General features: G+C 40.0%; 1 protein-coding gene across 5 annotated transcripts in view; it reads right to left on the reverse strand.

Moving 5' to 3' along the window:
• Positions 1–18,756, reverse strand: part of LOC26533195 (platelet binding protein GspB) — a 115,991-nt gene that overhangs the window by 75,583 nt on the left and 21,652 nt on the right. The window contains exons 1-3 of one of the 5 annotated variants that reach the window (XR_004469732.1): positions 2,426–2,548; positions 1,854–2,358; positions 1,168–1,802 (exon numbers count right to left, since the gene is read on the reverse strand). The exons of 1 other annotated variant lie outside the window; for it this stretch is intronic. The gene's annotated coding sequence lies outside the window, so the exon portion shown is untranslated. Of the gene's footprint in view, positions 1–1,167; positions 1,803–1,853; positions 2,359–2,425; positions 2,749–18,756 lie in introns of those variants that run through there. 3 more of the 5 variants (XR_004469731.1, XR_001452473.2, XM_015185428.2) reach the window with 3 other exon arrangements.

The raw sequence follows: 18,756 nt of genomic DNA on the forward strand, positions 1-18,756 counted from the left end.
CAATTGCCTGTTCCTTTTCGGAGCATCTTGGGTGTCGACTCAGTTGGCCAGCATCTTGAGGTGACCGCTTCGGCTTGGGTCACGTGGAAGACGGTGTCCAGAGAGGTGGCGGCCATGAGAGGCCAATACTGATGGGATGCGTCTGAGTTGATTGATATGTATGATGCGAGTAGACGGAGAAATGCGCATCAAGATACAAATTTGATATGTTGGAATATAGTATCTTTTAATACCAGATCGAAAGATAGACGAATATATGTTTATGTGTATGTATTTAAGTAGGCAGTGGACGCTTAGAATGATATACATATGTAGAATGGAGGGATAAATTAAGGAAAATCTGTACAATAGTCTAGGAAATTCATATACATGCACATACAAGTACATACATATGTATGTATGTAGGTATACAAGAAGCAATGGAGAAAAACATGGAGGAATATCTATGTATCTGATAAACAGATGGATAGTTAGAAACAGATAGATAAATGGATATAAATCGAGTCGTCACGTGACACTCCAATAACAGGGACTCAGTTCGTATATAAATATATCCACAAATGTATCACCAACTAACATATCTTATACAATACATTCCTACGCTATTATTCTAGCTCTTTTCATATCCCAAGACCTGCTAAATCTCTCTCTTTCTACCATATATATTGTCCGTTACATGTGTCTCGATCACTGCGCCAGGAGGCACATTCTGGACAAGCAAGAGCGTGATGTGAGGGAGAGCGTAGCAGGGTGCCGAGGGCAAAAAATTGGGATTAATTGGGAAGGAAAATCTGATTTTCGGATTATTAAATTGGCATTGAATTTAAATATGGAAATGACCTGAAAGCTAACATACCAAAATAGCTCAGAGTTGCTCAACACAGATCGAACAACTGATGTGGGTCGGACTCCCTCTGAAATGCATTCGTACCTCTTCGTTGGATTGTTGTCAGAACATTTAATGTGTCACATTTGGAATCCACTTAGGCAGACCTCGAATTCGAATCGAACGTTTTTGAAAACGGAACAGCCAGCCTGTTTCGCTGAATGCCCAAAGGAATGGCGGTAAATCAGCAAGGTTGTCGGCTCATTATCTACAGCGAGGTGAGGTGTTGACAGTGACCGACAGGGCTTCCAACTCACTATCAGTTAGAGTCTTATTGTTACGGGGGTAAAATGGGTAAAATTCCGGGGCTGTTGGCCCTTCTCCAACTTGATCCTGAACCCGATCCATTCACGGTCAGCTTAGGGCGTCTACCTTTCTCAATGATTGGTGGGTGGTGGGTGGTGGATGGCAGGGAGAGCTAAGACGATTTCAATGCAAATCCCGACACCGGTCCCAGCCCCAAAGCCAAATCAAGGACAGATCGGACGCATGACGTGAAACCCCAAGCCAAAACAAACCAGAAAAGAACAGCATCGAACAGGGCAGACAGACACCATGAAAGCACACACAGATGGTGACAGAGATGGGGGAAAAGAGAAACAAATCCAAAGTCAGATAAGATTCTTAGCCGGTACGGACTACGGATGGGGACTGGGACTGGGACTGGGACGAGCCAGGGCCAGGGCCAGGGCCAGGTTTGGGGGAAGATTTTGTCGGTCACTTTGGTCCTGGTCCCATGTTACGTGCACTTTTATCTGTGCGCCGGTTCTGGTTCGGGCTCTGTGGCTCCTCCTGCACCCTGTCCCTGCCCCTGGCAGCAGCCACCTTTCATTTGCTCTGCTTTTCTTTCTTATCGGTCGCAATTTCGTTCACTTGCTCCATTTTATACCTCCTTGTCGACGCCATCCCCTATTTTCTACTAAATCTATGACAAATGTAAACAGACGTCCTTCCATCGTAGCCTTACCCCTCTCCGAAGTGTCCGGGCCCATGCGGGTTGCGGCATGTGGCACTACCCCAGCTCATCTACTCCTTTCTCCTCCCTCGTCCCATGTTTCTGATTGTGTTCGCTTTCAGTTGGCGTTTTATTTCCCCCTGGTTGCAACTTTAGATTAGAGTTAATCAGCTTAGCGTGTCACTTTGACTATTAGAAGCAATGTGTTCGTCTATGGGTTGGGCTGGCTGCCTGCTGACTGCCTGCTGGCTGTGGCACGGTAGAACCTGCAACTGGTTTTAATTATGATTTTTCGATATCTTTCAGCTCTATCCTCGCCACAGGCAGCACGATTTGAGGAAGCCCCAGGAGAACACGCATAGTCCATCGTTGTCATCATCGCCACTATGCCAGCCCACGTCTTGGCTCTGGGACTGGAACAGCGACTTTTCCAGTGCCTTTCTCTGTGCCTGTGCCTGAGCCTGTAGCTGGCTCCGAGGCTGGCCCGTAAAGCCGAGCTGGGCTGGATGGTGACTCACTGAAAGAATATACAATCAGCAGCAGTTTTAGAGGAATTAACACGATTCAGACTCCAGACGGCCAACCTTTGCTCCCCATTCTGCTGAATTGTGAATTTTGAACGAATTTCCGAACTCAACTTGATTTCTACTCTCTTTTCACTCTTTGTGATTGATTTTGTCTTACCGGCCTGCTTTTGATTCTGACCCCTCTTCCCCTTCCCGACCCCTTCAGTTGCCTCTGATAGAAAGTGAGGCATGCCTCAAATCACATACGACTAGTTACCCCGCCGCGGCGTCTACGTGGACTTGGACACGCTGCTCCACTAACCAGAGAGGAGGTGGCATCGCCACCTCTATATATTTTCACCGGCCCGATGTCTGTCCACGAGTCCCACTCAAACAGGATTTTCTAGTTGTGCCGACTTAGAAAGTAACAGTGACATGGCTTACAAAGACAGCTGTTTCAACAGATCTGCTGCTACAGCAGCCAGTCCAGCGACATTCATTGATTGCCTTTTTGGCATAAGTTTCAATTTATTTCACTTTGAGTGTGATGGATGGCACCAGCGACAGCCCCAAACGCGAACGCGAACCAGAGGGGTACGGGTACGGGAACGACAGACCCAAGCTATCAATTGCACATGCCAACCCCTGGTCCCACCGAGGAAAGGGAAAGCAAAGCCCCTTTTGGGGTGCACTTCTAATGCCAAAACAATTGTTGCTCCAAAATAAATCTACATCATTACACACAAACGCAAACAATAGGAGCCGCAATTGCAATTGAATTGGAATCGAATTGAATTGGGAAATTGAGACAAGATGCTGCAAGAACATGACCAAACGAAGGCCGTGTCTTTGTATACCCTCTCAGATGTACATATCTTTCCAATGGCAGCTAGCTGTATGTACATAGGTATCGGGGCTTAAAAATGTTCCATGTACTATAGACTTAATGCCCGATTCGACAACGTTTCGAGGTTGCGACTTGAGTTGAAAGTTGAAAAATATGATTTATGGCCGATGGTTGCTAAAATATGGTATCTAAAATATAATACATATGTATGTATATATGTAAGCTTATAACTATTTATCCTAAACAACAAGTTTTTAAAGAGTCCCGGCCACGCACTCTCTCCCTTTCACACTCTTCCCCGCCAGGTGGCGGCCCAGGCAGAGCAAGCGAGATGTAACGGCTGAATGGCCCTTCGTTTGTGGAAAGCGAGAGAAGGTTGATTGAATACAGCCATAAAATATGTCATAAGTATATGGAACGAATAGAGATGGACGCTCTCTCGCTCTCGCTCACCCTCATCACTGCCATGTCCTTTCTCATGAAAAGTGCACGGAAATTAGATAGAGATGCGCGGTCTGCTTTGTCCATGTACTACCACAATCTTCACAAATCAGTCTATCCATTTTGCGAATAGCATATCGAAAGGACAGAGAGGGAGAGGGAGGGAGGCGGAGACGCGTTTCCCAACGTTTCGAATAAATTTGTGTGACAAATTTGTATTTTTCTTGAAAACAAAACAGGACCTTTAGCAGAAAACTAAATAAACGAAATACTCTGTTGATCTGATATTGTGTGAAAATAATTTATCGAGTCAGAAATTATTCCTTTTCTTCAATTAAAACATCTGCATTAAATCAGAATACCATCGGTATCAATAGAAAAGTCAGTAAATTCAAACAACTTGAGGAAAATTGACAAGCAATCAGCTGGTCATTGTACGGTGCGGGTCGGGCGTGTGCTGGGAATGTGGGGAGGATGCTCTCACGAGCAGGAGTGGATTCGAGGATTCGGCTACTACTTGAAAAATACTCTGTTCAAATGCTGGGGACACCATTTAATTCCACCATTAATTGGAGCACTAGAAACCCCGAATCGACTGATGGCCGTCCGCCCTGGAATATCCCGCAGGCGGGGATACTCCCCTTTGCTTTACTGCTCTTCAACCTTCCCCCACACAATCTATTAGGCGCAATCTATGCAAATAGAGCTTGATGCTTTTTTAAATTGCGCGTCAAACTGCTGATAAATGTTTTCCAATTGACTTATTGCCGCACACTTGATATCACAGCAGAATTGTCCTATCATTTATTCGTAAACGAACTATTTCTAGCAATTTCTTCGACCAGCCATGGATTTGATCATTAACTCTAGACATTCCATAACTAAACATTTTTTTCGTGTACATTTAAAATAGAGGAGGTGTATATTTACACAGATCGGAACCATATATCACATAGCTCACATATGACTACAGTTCCTGATATGAAAAGATGAAGAAAACAAATTAGAAGCGGAAATAAACAATGGTTCCCATAGTTAACGGCATGCTACCCATTTGAATACGACACCCCATCAAAGCAGGTTTCCATCCCCCACTGCTAGCAAACCAAGCACGTTAGAGACGTTTAAAATTTAAGTTTATTGAATAATTGTAGTTTAACCAAAAGGGAGATAAAGTTGCTTTACGTACTTTACAAATTATATCAACGAATACCAGCGACTGCGACGTGACTGACAATCCGACAGATAGCCTTCTTCAAAATAACGGCTTGAAGAAGCTAATCAAAATCTCCACAAGGCTCGAAAGAGAGAAGATGAGGACGCCAAACGCCGCTCATGGAGCAGTTGTTCGGTTGTTCTAGCTCTTAAAGTCTCTGAGATCTAGGCACTTATCTGGACGGAAGGACGGACAGACTGGTGAATAGACTGACGGACATGGCTATATCCACTCGCTGATCAATATATACATTATGCGGTCCCATCGAATATACTCTTATTTGAGTATCGGGTATAAGAAATTCGCGAATATACTCGGAAACTATTTAAGACGTACTTCTTCTTGAATAAATAAAAATCAATAGATAAAAGCCACGCAATTAAAAAAAAAAAACGAAGACAGATGGATGTGTCCTGGAGGAGCTGGTTGATAGGAAAGTGGTGTCGTCCGAGTAGGTGTTTTGAAGACGGAAAGTATGACGGGTAGATGGCGCTCAGCCTACTTGGGTGTGTAATCTTGTGTGTTTGTGAAATACAGACCAAGAGCGAAATGTTTGCGGGGTTGATAGCGACAGAGTTAGATATCACGAGAGCACGACGAGTCAGGTGGCTGAGATCGATACAAAGACGATGTCGACTGATGACGCGGGGGGTCGGTTCAAGACGGTGTCGGATTGAAGAGCGGAGCTCGAGTCCCAGACGATGCGCAATGTGCAATACAAGCGAGGCTTCGACAAGAGCGCGATAGATCAAGAGTGCGAGAGTGAGAGCGAAAGCGAAGGAAAGAAGGAAAGGCGCGAGATGAAGACAAGAGAGAACGGCTGCATAGGCTGCTGGAGTGTGCGAGAATATAATTATGAGTACATGCGTATGCGGGTGACAAAGTGCTACAGTGGGCAGTGAAAATAACAAACAGTAATAGGGTTTTACTCCTCTGGTGCACCACTGGCTATGCTACATGGCGAATATTGGGCGAATATTGGGCTGCGTAACCCAACAGTGTCGTTTGTAAAAATCACGGACCGCAAATAAGATTTATGAATGCAAACTTTACCTAAATAAATGAATGTGAGGGAAATATGTATGTTACGGCAACATGGAATACACCAAAATTAAATTTTTTTATTTTCAAAATAAAAGATTTGGAATAACTCTTATTTGTAATTTTTAATCAATCAAAAATAAATCTTTTATATTGAAAAAAATCAGAAATAAGTTTTATATTTGTTATTTTGCATTTTTTTTAATAAAAATTAATAATAAGTTTTATTGGGGAATCAATGTTAGACTCCAATTTTTATTTTAAATCAGTTACGGTCCCTGGTAAAAATCTATGTGTAAACGGTTAAGGTACAGCCGTTTGGCCAAACCTTCAAATACTGCATTTTGCCGTTAAATCCCGTTACGCTTTTTGTTACAAAAATACTAAAATATTTTATTTTTAACCGTTTTTAACGATAAAATAGAATTTGGGAAGAGACGTAAGTTTTAGCAAGTTTTGGGAAAAATTTGAATGTTCACTCATGGTCTAAATTTCCCTATTCAAATGCTAATCATTGTTCTTCAATGTTCTTCAGCTCTTATTCTCATGCTCATAATTGTGTTGTTATTGCCTATGTACAAAACCTAGAGGTAACTCTCTCAAACGCATAGCCGAAGCCGAAGCCGCAGCTGCACACGCATACAGCGATGCTTTTTGCATTGGGACCGTCGCATCGGGTAATCTTTCAGTGGAGTTAGTCGAAAATTCTAGTTGAAACCAACCGCACGAATAGTTTCAGACTGCGAATATTATATATCAACGAATATTATATTTCCACAATTTGCCCTTTAAGCCTAGCTAACCTACAGTGGCAGTGCGGAGCAAATTCGAAACGAGATGTTATTATCCGAGCATAAGACCCTAACCGGTTCATGCAAGAAATAATTCGATCTACAAAGTGGAAGGAACAACGATATTCAATTTCTAGTGAGTCTGATAGGAATTGTGAAGGTTTTGCGGCCCAAGTTGTGCACAAAAACCACACCAAGAATTTTCCTACGATGTTTACTAATATCGCAGTATACTAGAGTAATATGGGAGTCTCACACCCGCATCCCAGTTAAGGCTCCGCAGAGCAAAGAGTAAAAATTGTTCTATACTGATTCTATACGGTCCTGGTGTACTTTGTACTGAGGGCACCATACACAGAAGCCGTATTCTAAGATCGGACGAACAAGCGAGGTATAGAGAATCTTTCTTATATAGGGGTCGTCAAATTCCTTTGATCACCTTTTTCTAAACACATGCACACCCATGGCCTTATTTACCATGGTAGAAATGTGTTCAGAAAATTTTAACTTGGGGTCTAACATAACACCAAGATCATCCACCAGGGTAATTCTCTAAAGAATACCACCAAATATTGTGTAGGGAGCCAAAAAGGTGCTAGAACGATGCAAGGTCAAAGCTTTGCATTTCGAGGCATTACGTTGTAACAAGTTTGCAAAACACCATGACTGAAAGTTATGTTTAATGTTTCATGATTAATGTTTAGAGTTTAATGCTACTGGAAAGTACGGTAACACAATACAAGGCCGAAGAAAATTAACTTAAATTATTCATTAAAGAAGATTTTACTTTGGAAGCGTAAGTATCAAAGGAAAAAAGATGGAAAAATGTATTGTAATCGCGGCAAAAGCTACGGAAATATTCAAGGTCAGAGTACTTTGAAGGACAGAGAGGAAGACGGTGAGGAAAGTAATGCCTAGTCGGGCGGGATGAGACAGCAATTCTGATAAGGCCGAAGATTCAACCTCGCCTAGGAGAAGTTTGTGGTGAAAGAGAATTCCATGACAAGTTCTACCGCTTTCAAGAGAGTGCAAGTTAATGAGTCGCAGCCGACTCTCATAAGAAGGAAGATGACGAGAGGTGTCCCAATTAAGTCCGCGCAGGGCAAAGATAAGGAATTGTTTTTGAACGGACTCAAGCATGTCTTGATATTTTTGGTAATGGGGAGACCAAATACAGGAACCATATTCCAAGATAGGCCGTGCAAGAGAAACGTAGAGTAGTTTAGTGGTATAGGGGTCAGAAAATTCCTTCGACCATCTTTTGATAAAGCCAAGGACTCCTTTGGCTTTATTCGAAATAGCGGATATATGAGAATTAAAACATAAGTTCGGAACGAAGATAATGCCTAAGTCATTAACTTTGTACAGGCGTTTCAAGGAAATGTGATTAATTGTGAAGTCAAAAAGGTAAGGCTTGGTGCGATGGAAGGTCATGACGTCACATGTGGAAATGTTAAGAGGAAGAGCGTTAATAGTACACCAATTGTTGAGAGCGTCGAGATCTGATTGAAGAAATAACGGGGACACCGGATCGCTGTAGGAAAAACATAGCATGACATCGTCAGCATACATTGGGACTCGTGAATTAGTTAAAACTTGGGGAAGATCGCTGAACCTTACGGCGCACCCGAAGTGACAAAAACTGGTTTAGAAAGAGAAGATTGGAAGCAGACACGCTGAGAACGATTGCAAAGGTACGCAATAGTCCAGTGAAGAAGTTTAGTCGGAAATCCTAATAGAGATAGTTTGAGGATGAGGAGATTGTGATTAAATGAATCGAAAGCTATAAACAGTATAAACTACGTCAGTTTGGCATTGCTTTACACATCCGGCAGTTACATAGGAGGAACTGAGCGACGTTTTACAAATCCGTGCTGTGATTCTGATCGGGAAATGTTGGAGCTGAGAAGTAAACATTTTTTCCAAGAGCTTAGGAATGGTAGATAAATTGGATATACAACGGTAGTTTGAGACGTCTGATTTAGACCCCTTTTTATGAATAGAAATTATGTAAGATTCTTTCCAGACGGTGGGGAAATCACCAAGCTCGAGAGAGAGAGGTTGAATAGTTTAAGAGAGGCACGCAAAGAGAATCCGCACAAAGTTTAAGCACGGCACTGGGAACCAAATCTGGACCAGTGGAGAAAGAAAATTTACACGATTTTAAATTAGTTAAAAGGCCATCATAATCAATAAAGGTGGGATGGATAAAACTTGAACTATTTAAAGGGATAGTCGTTAGGTGAAGCGAGAGTAGAGGGCAGGTTATTGGAAGAAGACGAATAGCAAAGTTGAAATAATGAAGCAAATAGGTTAGCAATATCGGAATTGTTATCTGCGTAAGAACCATTAAAGTGTAAAGAAGAGGGATATTGTGAAGAGGGATTACGTTTAGAGTTAACAAACTTAAGGAATTGTTTTGGATCTCGTTTAAAGTTGAGCTTACATTTTGCCAAATAACTTTTATAGCATAGGGTATTACAAATGGAAAATTTAGATTTTGCAATTGAATACTTAGAGAAATCTGACTGCGAGCCAGACATTTTAAACTTCTTATTAAAACGAGATTTTATATTTCTTAGGTTTATTAGCCGCGGAGTGAGGGGAAACTAATGGAACAAAGGTAGGAGAGATGAAAAAAAAACAGTGCTGTTGAATGCGTTAGGGGCGTGCTCGATCTCATGAAAGTCGTCGAGGAATGACCAATCTATCCGAGAAAGTGCGCTATTCAGAGAGATAAAATTAGCTCTCTTGAAAAAATATAGCCGAAGGCTTTTTGCAGGATTGGTTGGGACCAGGAGAAGGCAGCTGGACATCAATTTCCAGGGTGGGATGGTAAAGGTGTTCGGGAAAAGATATAGGGGAACTTCTGTGGACTAGAGTGTTCTTTGAGTCGGTAGTAAAGACAGATCTAAGATCCTACCAATGCTATTGCAGCCGTTTACCTGACCCAATGATGAGTCGGACAGAGAATCAACAAAATCCTGCTGCATGAAAGGGAACATCAGGTTCGAGTCTTCGAATGTAGGAAATATTTTGAAGATTTAAATCTCCGAGGACTCATCGTCCTATCGATGATCGGACTAATTAAGTTGGGACGAAACAGTTTGAAAATTAAGAGGACGGTGGGATGTAAGAGCACGATATAAATAGATTTATCGAGGAGAGTCGAAGTTTAACTTCTATAATTTCAATATTGTTATGAGCTTCGACAGAAAAAAGTTGGGATGTTGAACGGACGGCAATCATAAAACCACCACCACGGGATGGACGACCCGATTTATATATGTTAAATCTGTTAATAAAAGCCTAGGAATCAGAGATTGGGGAGTGAAGCCAGGTTTCGGGGAAAGCGATAATGTCGGCCTCAAAAGTTTCACTATCAGTATTTAACTTGTTGAGTTTACTGCCCAAACTACGAACGTTCTGATAGGCAATCTTAAACGTACTAGTTTTTTCCTACAGAAGATATAACAGACAAAGATTGACCTTGAAGTTAAATTTGGTAACTACGAGACCCGCAGAACTATCTATGTTGAGTTTAGACAATATGAAGTTTCGGACCCTGACCTCCGTAGGCGATGCCATCAGTCGAGAGGCTAAAATAGGTTTTAGAGGAGCAACCGCAGTAAGAACAGATATAGGGGTCACAGAATTATTTGTTGAGACGGGAACAGTGGACGTAGAGGAGTCAGTAGGAAAAGCAGTAGTTATGGAAGTTGAGGTTGAGGGAGTTGAATACGTTGACTTTCGGGCCGACATCCTGGTCAGACACAGGCGCGGGAGGGGCGGCAGGTGCGACTGCAGGAAAGACAGCAGATGAGGCCGCCGTCGTAAGCTGTGCAATGGAACCGTTAGAAAAAAGGTCCATAGCGTCAAAATTTACTATCGAGATTGGGGTGCAGGTGATCCCGGGACTGAAGGAGAACCGACCGGATTAGAGATTGGCAAATAATTGGTAACCTTCTTTCGCTTTGGCGACTCAGTCAAAATTTTTAGATTTTTGAAATGAGACTCCATCGCAAAGAAACTTATCCTGTAGCATTTTGAATCCGGAGTTGAGCGCTGCGAATTCAGTATGAATCTGTCTCATAAAACCCCGTATGGCGTTCTCAATAGCTCTGCAGTCCCAACAGGTCCAGTTGAGACCGCAGCGAGTCTTTATGAGGGCGACTACGCGTCCTCCAATTTGGCCAAAGTCGGCGCAAACAGTGTGTGCCATGTTATCACACAGCCAACAGAAGGTGAATGTTTGCCGTGTGGCAGCTGAGCGGCAGCGTTTAGCACAGAAAAATACTCATTAAGAAAAGATGAGGAAAAATAAATATGAAAAAGGGGAGATTAATCGAGGAAAATGCTTGAGCGATGACTTTAAGTCGAAACTGATAATGATCATTGATCAAGTAGCACAAACAATAACGCAGTTCAATACAACAACAACAACGAACAACTGGCGTTCGCAAAATTACAAACAAATGGCAATACGACTGAGTTAGTATTTATGCAGAGAAGATTAGCTCTCTAGATAAAAATAGAGAGCGGTAGCGGATTGCGTTTTTAAAAAGTTTTTATTAAACTTCTAAGTTCATAAATATAGATATAGATATATAGATATAGATAGATATATATCTAATCAACTTTTTTCACATATAACTAACATTCCATCATCTTGTGAGATGGCTCTTGCATGGCAAAGCTGGCAAATATCGTTCATCTGAGGATATTTAATATAAATGTTATTAAATCTGCATTTCTAATTATTTTAACCGTTGCAATATCTAGTAGATAGGCAGTTCAACAGGCTGTTTTCATGCTTATAATTCCTCTACTTCATTTTTGTTTAAAATTTTTGTATTGAAAATTTCTACTTTTAAGAGGGTTATGGTATCAACTAAATTTAGGAGGTTAAAAGTTATTAATTTTAAACGATGCTTTCTCATTATCATTTCTTCATTTAAGATGCAATTTTTTAATGAATTTGATAGAAATTCAATTTCTTTGAAAAATGTTGAATTTATTATAAATTGTTTCTGGAAGAATGGAAAACATTTCTTTAATGTTTAATGTTACCTTTATGTATAATTCTGTTTCTATTGTTGATTATAATTTTATTCGGTCGATTTTCCTAAACTACCTGCTTTTTGTATCGAGATTGAAGTTTATTTCTTTCTCCGAATTTCTTTTCACAAACTACTTCTCCTGTTTTATATTCTTTTTCTCTTCCATCTTTGTTATGTACCTTATTTGATTATTCGTGTGCTCCATTTTGTTATACAATATGTCATATGGCACTTAATTGGTCGTTGAATGTATCGTCAGATTATATTTCAGTGCCGCCCTTATTATTATTTCTGAATAATCTGTTAAATTTAGTTCATCCTTGACGCACCGCGCTATTTCTGTAAGTGTGGAATGTACCCTTTCTACCTGACCATTTGAGGTGCTGTCTGGGATCAGCATAATAAATAGTTAAGTTTCTCCTTTGTATGAATGTGGGTTGGTGTACCACACAAAATACCAAATGAAGATAAGATTCCTAGACGACGAGCAACGATGATCCCATCACTAAAAAGAACGACGAACAACGATTATGCCATCACGAAGAAGACGACGAGCAAGAAGAGACAAGCAGAGAAATAAAACGACGGCGGTACCGAAAAGACGCAAAAACGACGACGGCCGCAGAGAAGAAGAATAAAACGACGCAGAATAAAGAATACATTTATCCTAAATTTATCAAACATTAAATACAAATTAATTATTAAACCTAAAGTAAATAAAAACCCCACATTTTGGGCGCTCCTCCGGGAATGAATTAAAAGTGGTTACTATTGAAGAAGAAACGAAAATATAAATTTTTTTTCCCCCACAATGCCGTATTTAAACGATTTAATATGTGAAAATCTACGCTCGAGCAAGAAAGAGTGCATAACGGCACTGCATAAATTCGTGTTCGAGGCCGAGGGAGACAGAATCAACCGAAAAAGATTACGCGAATTTTCTGGCTTCCTCTACGACGAAAATGATGAGAGGTACAAAGCAAAGAAGGAATACGCAGTAAATAATATAACACATAGTGATCTTGTGGCTATATGCAATGTGTTGGGAATCAGTTATACTAGTGAGGACCTTTTCTTGCATGTGTTTTGCAATTTGCGTTCGATGACCCTGCTAGCGCATGATGAAGCAAGCAACGACGAAACTGAGGATGAAGAGGATGATGATGAAAAAGAAAAGGATAGCAACAATTCGTTTGGGACGGCAGACCATGCCAGCATAGAAAACATTGCAGGGAAAAACGAAGAAACAGAACAAAGAAGACACGCTACAACATACAACCAAATAGTGGAGAGAGATATGACGCCACGATTTGCGATCAGTTTTCGCGACGTGGAAGAGAGCATTCGAAGTTTCGACGGCACTAATACCATTCCAGTCGAAGTGTGGATAACAGAATACGAGGAACAGGCGACACTAATGAAATGGAATGATTTCCAAAGGTTTTTGTTCGCCAAAAAAGCTCTAAAAGGAATCGCGAAATTGTTTGTATTGAGTGAAAGAGGTTTGAATTCATAGAATTCCCTCAAGCAGGCATTATTGTCAGAATTTAAGTCGAATGTAACCAGCAAGCAAATTCATGAGCAACTCGCGCAAACGAAACGAGGCAACAATGAGTGTGTATTCGAATATTTCTACAAAATGAAAGACATTGCATCACGAGGAAGTATTGCAGACGACACATTTATCCAATATTTGATTGACGGCATAGATGGAAAAGGTGTGAATAAGACAATTTTGTACGGCGCAACAAATATAAATCAGTTTAAAGAAAAATTAAAGTGCTATAAAACAATTATGGAAAAAGAAAATCAAATGGAAAAAGAGAAGTCGAAGCGAAATGAAATCAATATAAAAGAAACCGACAAAAAAAGTCAAAGCATGAACAAAGATGATAAGAAAGAAGTGAAATGTTATAATTGCGGTGGTAAAGGTCACTTATCGAGTAACTGTCAAAATAAAGATAAAGGTCGAAAGTGTTTCAAATGCAATCAATTCGGGCATATTTCTAAAGATTGTAAATTTGAAAAGTTTGGTGCAACGTCAGTAAATACGCGTAGATTGCAGCCAAAACCCGATATCACACACAAAGAAGTCGCATTTGAAAATAAAAAGTGTATCGCGCTTTTTGATACGGGCAGCAAGTTCAACGTTATGCGGGAAGACTTTTATCGCGAGATTGGCAAGCCGAAGTTGGAAAGCTGTAAAATCGTTCTTATTGGATTTGGCGATTGTGACACTAATAGGATAAAACCAGTTGGACATTTTTAACACGCTGTTCTAATTGACGATGGTGAATTCTTGTTAGATTTTTATGTAGTACCAACCAGACTTATCGACGTGAAGCTAATTATTGGAGAAGAACTGTGTTTACTGGCGGAAATCGTTTTTAATAGAAACGGACTTCAAGTGCGCAATATGTCGAGCAATATGTCGAGCGGGGACGAACTAAATATAATGAAAATTTGTGCGGAAATTGACAATGACGTGATTGACATTAATGAAGCAGCAAGTGAATCTGCCAAAAAAGAAGTACGCGAACTAATAGACAATTATGTGCCAAACAAATCAAAAACAACAAATGTAGAGATGCGTATCGTATTAAAAGATGAGTCTCCTATATTTTCGCGTCCGCGCAGAATGGCGTTTACGGAAACGCGTATCGTCGATGAACAGATTGAAGAGTGGCTTAAAAATGACATTATCGAAGAATCTACATCGGAGTTTACAAGTCCAATAGTCCTTGTTAAAAAGCGAGACGGTTCGGCAAGGGTTTGTGTTGATTACAGGAGGATCAATAAGGTAACTGTCAAAGACCATTTTCCTTTGCCGCTTATTGAAGATCAACTAGACAGATTGCAAGAGGCCAAGATATTCAGCACGATTGATCTTAAGAATGCGTTTTTTCATGTGCCGGTTTCTGAATCTAGTCGGAAGTACACGTCGTTTGTAACTCAGCGAGGCCAATATCAATTTTTGAGAGTCCCGTTTGGATTTTCAAATTCACCAGGAGTTTTTCAGCGGCACGTCAATGCGATATTTCGACATCTGTCCAGCAAAGGTATTGCTTTACCCTACGTTGATGACGTGATTATTCCAGCACAGACAGAACAAGAAGCTATGAAGAATCTAAAGAAAGTTATCGAAACATGCAAAGAATTTGGCCTAGAATTGAACATAAAAAAATGCCACTTTCTGAAGACCCGTATTCAATTTCTTGGTCATATAATTGAAAACAGTAAGATTTATCCTTCAACAGAAAAAATAGATGCCGTATCAAAGTTTAAAATGCCACAATCACTCAAACAAGTAGAGAGTTTCTTGGGACTGACTGGGTATTTTAGAAAGTTTATCCCGAATTATGCAGGCATTGCTAGACCTTTAACGGAGTTGACAAAGAACAAGACCAAATTTAAATTTGATGTATATGAAGAGAATGCCGTTAATATCTTAAAAACACTGCTGACGGAGAACCCAGTATTGAATATATATAATCAGACTTACGACACAGAAGTACACACAGATGCATCAATTGATGGTTTTGGTGCAGTTCTATTACAGAAATCGCCAGAAGACGGACAGCTACACCCGGTCTATTATATGTCCAAAAAGACTACTGATGCACAGCGGAAATATAGCAGTTACGAATTAGAGATTTTGGCAGTAATAGAAGCGTTAACCAAGTTTAGAGTGTATCTCTTAGGCATTCATTTTAAACTGATAACAGACTGCAATGCTTTTACAAAGACGCTGGAGAAACAAAACTTATGCACTAGGGTGGCGCGATGGATTTTGTTCCTGCAGGAGTACGATTATGCTGTGGAACATCGGTCAGGAACTAGAATGAAGCATGTCGATGCTCTCAGCCGCTACCCAATCATGATGATAACTGAAGACAGCATAAGCATCGCTTTAAAAGATGCACAGTCGAAAGATGAAAAGATTAAGGCTATTAAACAAATTCTGAACGACGAACAGAAGACTTACGACGATTATTTCCTGAAATCTGGTATGCTATATAGACTTGTACAGGACGAGGAACTTATGGTGGTACCCAATGACATGCAGAAACAAATTATCAGCCGTGCACATGATAGAGGTCATTTTGCAGCAAAGAAGACGAAGGATTTGATTTGTAGAGAATTCTACATACAAAATGTCGAAGAGAAGATCAAGAAATATATTGAGTGCTGTATTCCATGTATTTTGATGAACCGAAAGAGAGGCAAGCAGGAAGGGGTACTACACCCACTCCAGAAAGAAGACGTTCCATTATACACTTATCATATTGACTTTTTGGGACCTCTGGATTCGACGCACAAGGACTACAAACATATCTTTGCAGTTATAGACTCATTCACGAAGTATTGCTGGCTGTATCCCACGAAATCGACTACCGCAAATGAGGTTATTGCGAAGCTTAGCAGTCAAAGTATTACATTTGGTAATCCAGCGTTTATAATCTCAGATAAGGGCTCCGCTTTCACCTCGCAAGACTTTGTTAAGTATTGTGACGACGAAGGGATTAAGCTGGTGAAGACGACGACAGGACTACCGAGAGTAAATGGTCAAGTTGAGAGACTGAATGCAATCATAATTTCAGTGCTCTCAAAACTGAGTATCGACGACCCCACGAAATGGTACAGGCATGTCAGCAAAGTTCAACAAGCTGTAAATTCAACATTTACGAGAAGCATTGATACGACACCCTTTGAAATGCTAGTTGGAGTTAAGATGCGGACAAAAGAAGACCTCCAAATACGGCAATTGATCAACAAAGAAGCAGCAACTATATTTAACGACGAACGGAGCGACCTAAGAGCAAAGGCAAAGGCTCAAATTGTGAAGCTTCAGAACGAAAATAAGAAGACGTATAATCTACGACGAAAACCTGCAAGACGATATAATATTGGTGACTTGGTTGCCATCAAACGTACACAGTTTGGTAGTGGCCTGAAATTAAAAGCAAAGTTTTTGGGACCCTACCAAGTTGTTGGAATCAAACATAACAATGCGTATGATGTTCAGAAAGTCGGAAACTGCGATGGCCCAAAGAATACCTCATCGTGCGCGGAGTACATGAAGCCATGGTCCATTGGCAACGACGACGACGACGACGACGCATTCGGGTCGAATGCTTAATCAGAATGGCCGAATGTGGGTTGGTGTACCACACAAAATACCAAATGAAGATAAGATCCCTAGACGACGAGCAACGATGATCCCATCACTAAAAAGAACGACGAACAACGATTATGCCATCACGAAGAAGACGACGAGCAAGAAGAGACAAGCAGAGAAATAAAACGACGGCGGTACCGAAAAGACGCAAAAACGACGACGGCCGCAGAGAAGAAGAATAAAACGACGCAGAATAAAGAATACATTTATCCTAAATTTATCAAACATTAAATACAAATTAATTATTAAACCTAAAGTAAATAAAAACCCCACATGAATGATCTAAATTGTGCTGAAGTAAAGCTTGGTTCGTTGTCAGTCATTAATGATGTTGTTAACGGAGAGTGTTGCAAAATTTCCATTACCTTATTTTCAATGTTTAATTTACTTTGGATTTCCTTGACCACCAAGTATTTGGAATAAGAATCTATACAAGTTATGAATGTTATGTTTTGGGCATAGTATATGTCTAAATGTAATTTATGTCCTTCTTTTGTTTGAATGGGAGCTTCCCCAATTGGAATTTTTACAGGGTGTCTGTGATATTTGTTTTTGTTACAGATCTCACAATTTTGTATGAACTCTTTTAGTTTTTTGGAGGAACTTTCTCCTGAAGAGAAATTTATTTATGAAGTTTTCCTCTATCTTATTTTGGATAAGGTATAAATCTTCTAAGGTGCAGTGTATTCCTGTGGTTAAGTTAGGCTGAATAAATTCTTTCAAAATGATTAGCAAATTGCCAACCGTATCAAATTCAATAATATGTCGGGTATTTTCATAAACTCCTACTAACTCATGAACTGTGAATCTTCCTTGCGGTAATAGTAGCTGCTGTTTAAATTGGTTTAAAAGCATGCTAGTCTCTTGAATGACGTTTTCAAAACTACTCTCTGCTGAATGCTGAGTATTTATATCTGATTCCGATTCTGTCTGGTCAACATCACTATCTATCGTAAGATTTATTTGAATCCGAGATAAAGCGTCCACTACTACGTTAGTTGAGCCTGGTTTATAAATGATTTTCGGTGTGCAACTTTCTATGAAGTAATACCAACGTTTCATTTCAACATTTGGATTTTTTTGCGACATTGCAAAGGACAAAAGTTTGTGATCTGTATGTATTTCAATTCCACTCACTCCGTATAAATAATTTCGCAAATTTTTTAATGCCCATACTATTGATAAAGTTTTAGAAATAAACGTTATGGGATTCCCATCTTGTGACAAAACTGCACCTATTGCTATGTCTGATGCATCTGTGGTTAATGTGAATTTCTTATTGTAATCTGGTTGTACTAATTCAATATGTGCTATTAAACTGTCCTTTAAATTATTAAATGCTCCTATTGCTGGTTCATCCAGCTGTATTAATGTTTTCTTGGATGCCCTTCGTGAAACTTTCCCATTTACTCCACTCAGATATTTAGTTAATGGTTTGGCAATTGTGGCATAATTTTGGACGAATTTTCTGTAATACCCTGTTAATCCTACGAAGCTGCGTAGCTCTCTGATATTTTTAGGAATTGGATAGTTTTTTATTGTAGACATTTTATCTGGATCTGTTTGATATTATGGGAAACAATGTATCCCAGAAATTCGGTTTCTAACTGAAAGAATTTAGACTTCTCTAGGGAAATTTTCATATTTGCGTTTTGCAAAATCTGTATTATAAGAATAAGATCTTTATAGTGTTGTTCTATAGTTTTTAAAAATATTATGATATCATCCATATAGACGTGACATGTTTTCCCCACTTGTTCTCTAAGTATGTCGTCCATTGCCCTTTGGAAAATTCTGGGAGCGTTCGTCAATCCCATAGGCATTCTCGGAAATT

Source organism: Drosophila pseudoobscura, chromosome X (genome assembly GCF_009870125.1).
Source record: "Drosophila pseudoobscura strain MV-25-SWS-2005 chromosome X, UCI_Dpse_MV25, whole genome shotgun sequence".
Taxonomy (NCBI): domain Eukaryota; kingdom Metazoa; phylum Arthropoda; class Insecta; order Diptera; family Drosophilidae; genus Drosophila; species Drosophila pseudoobscura.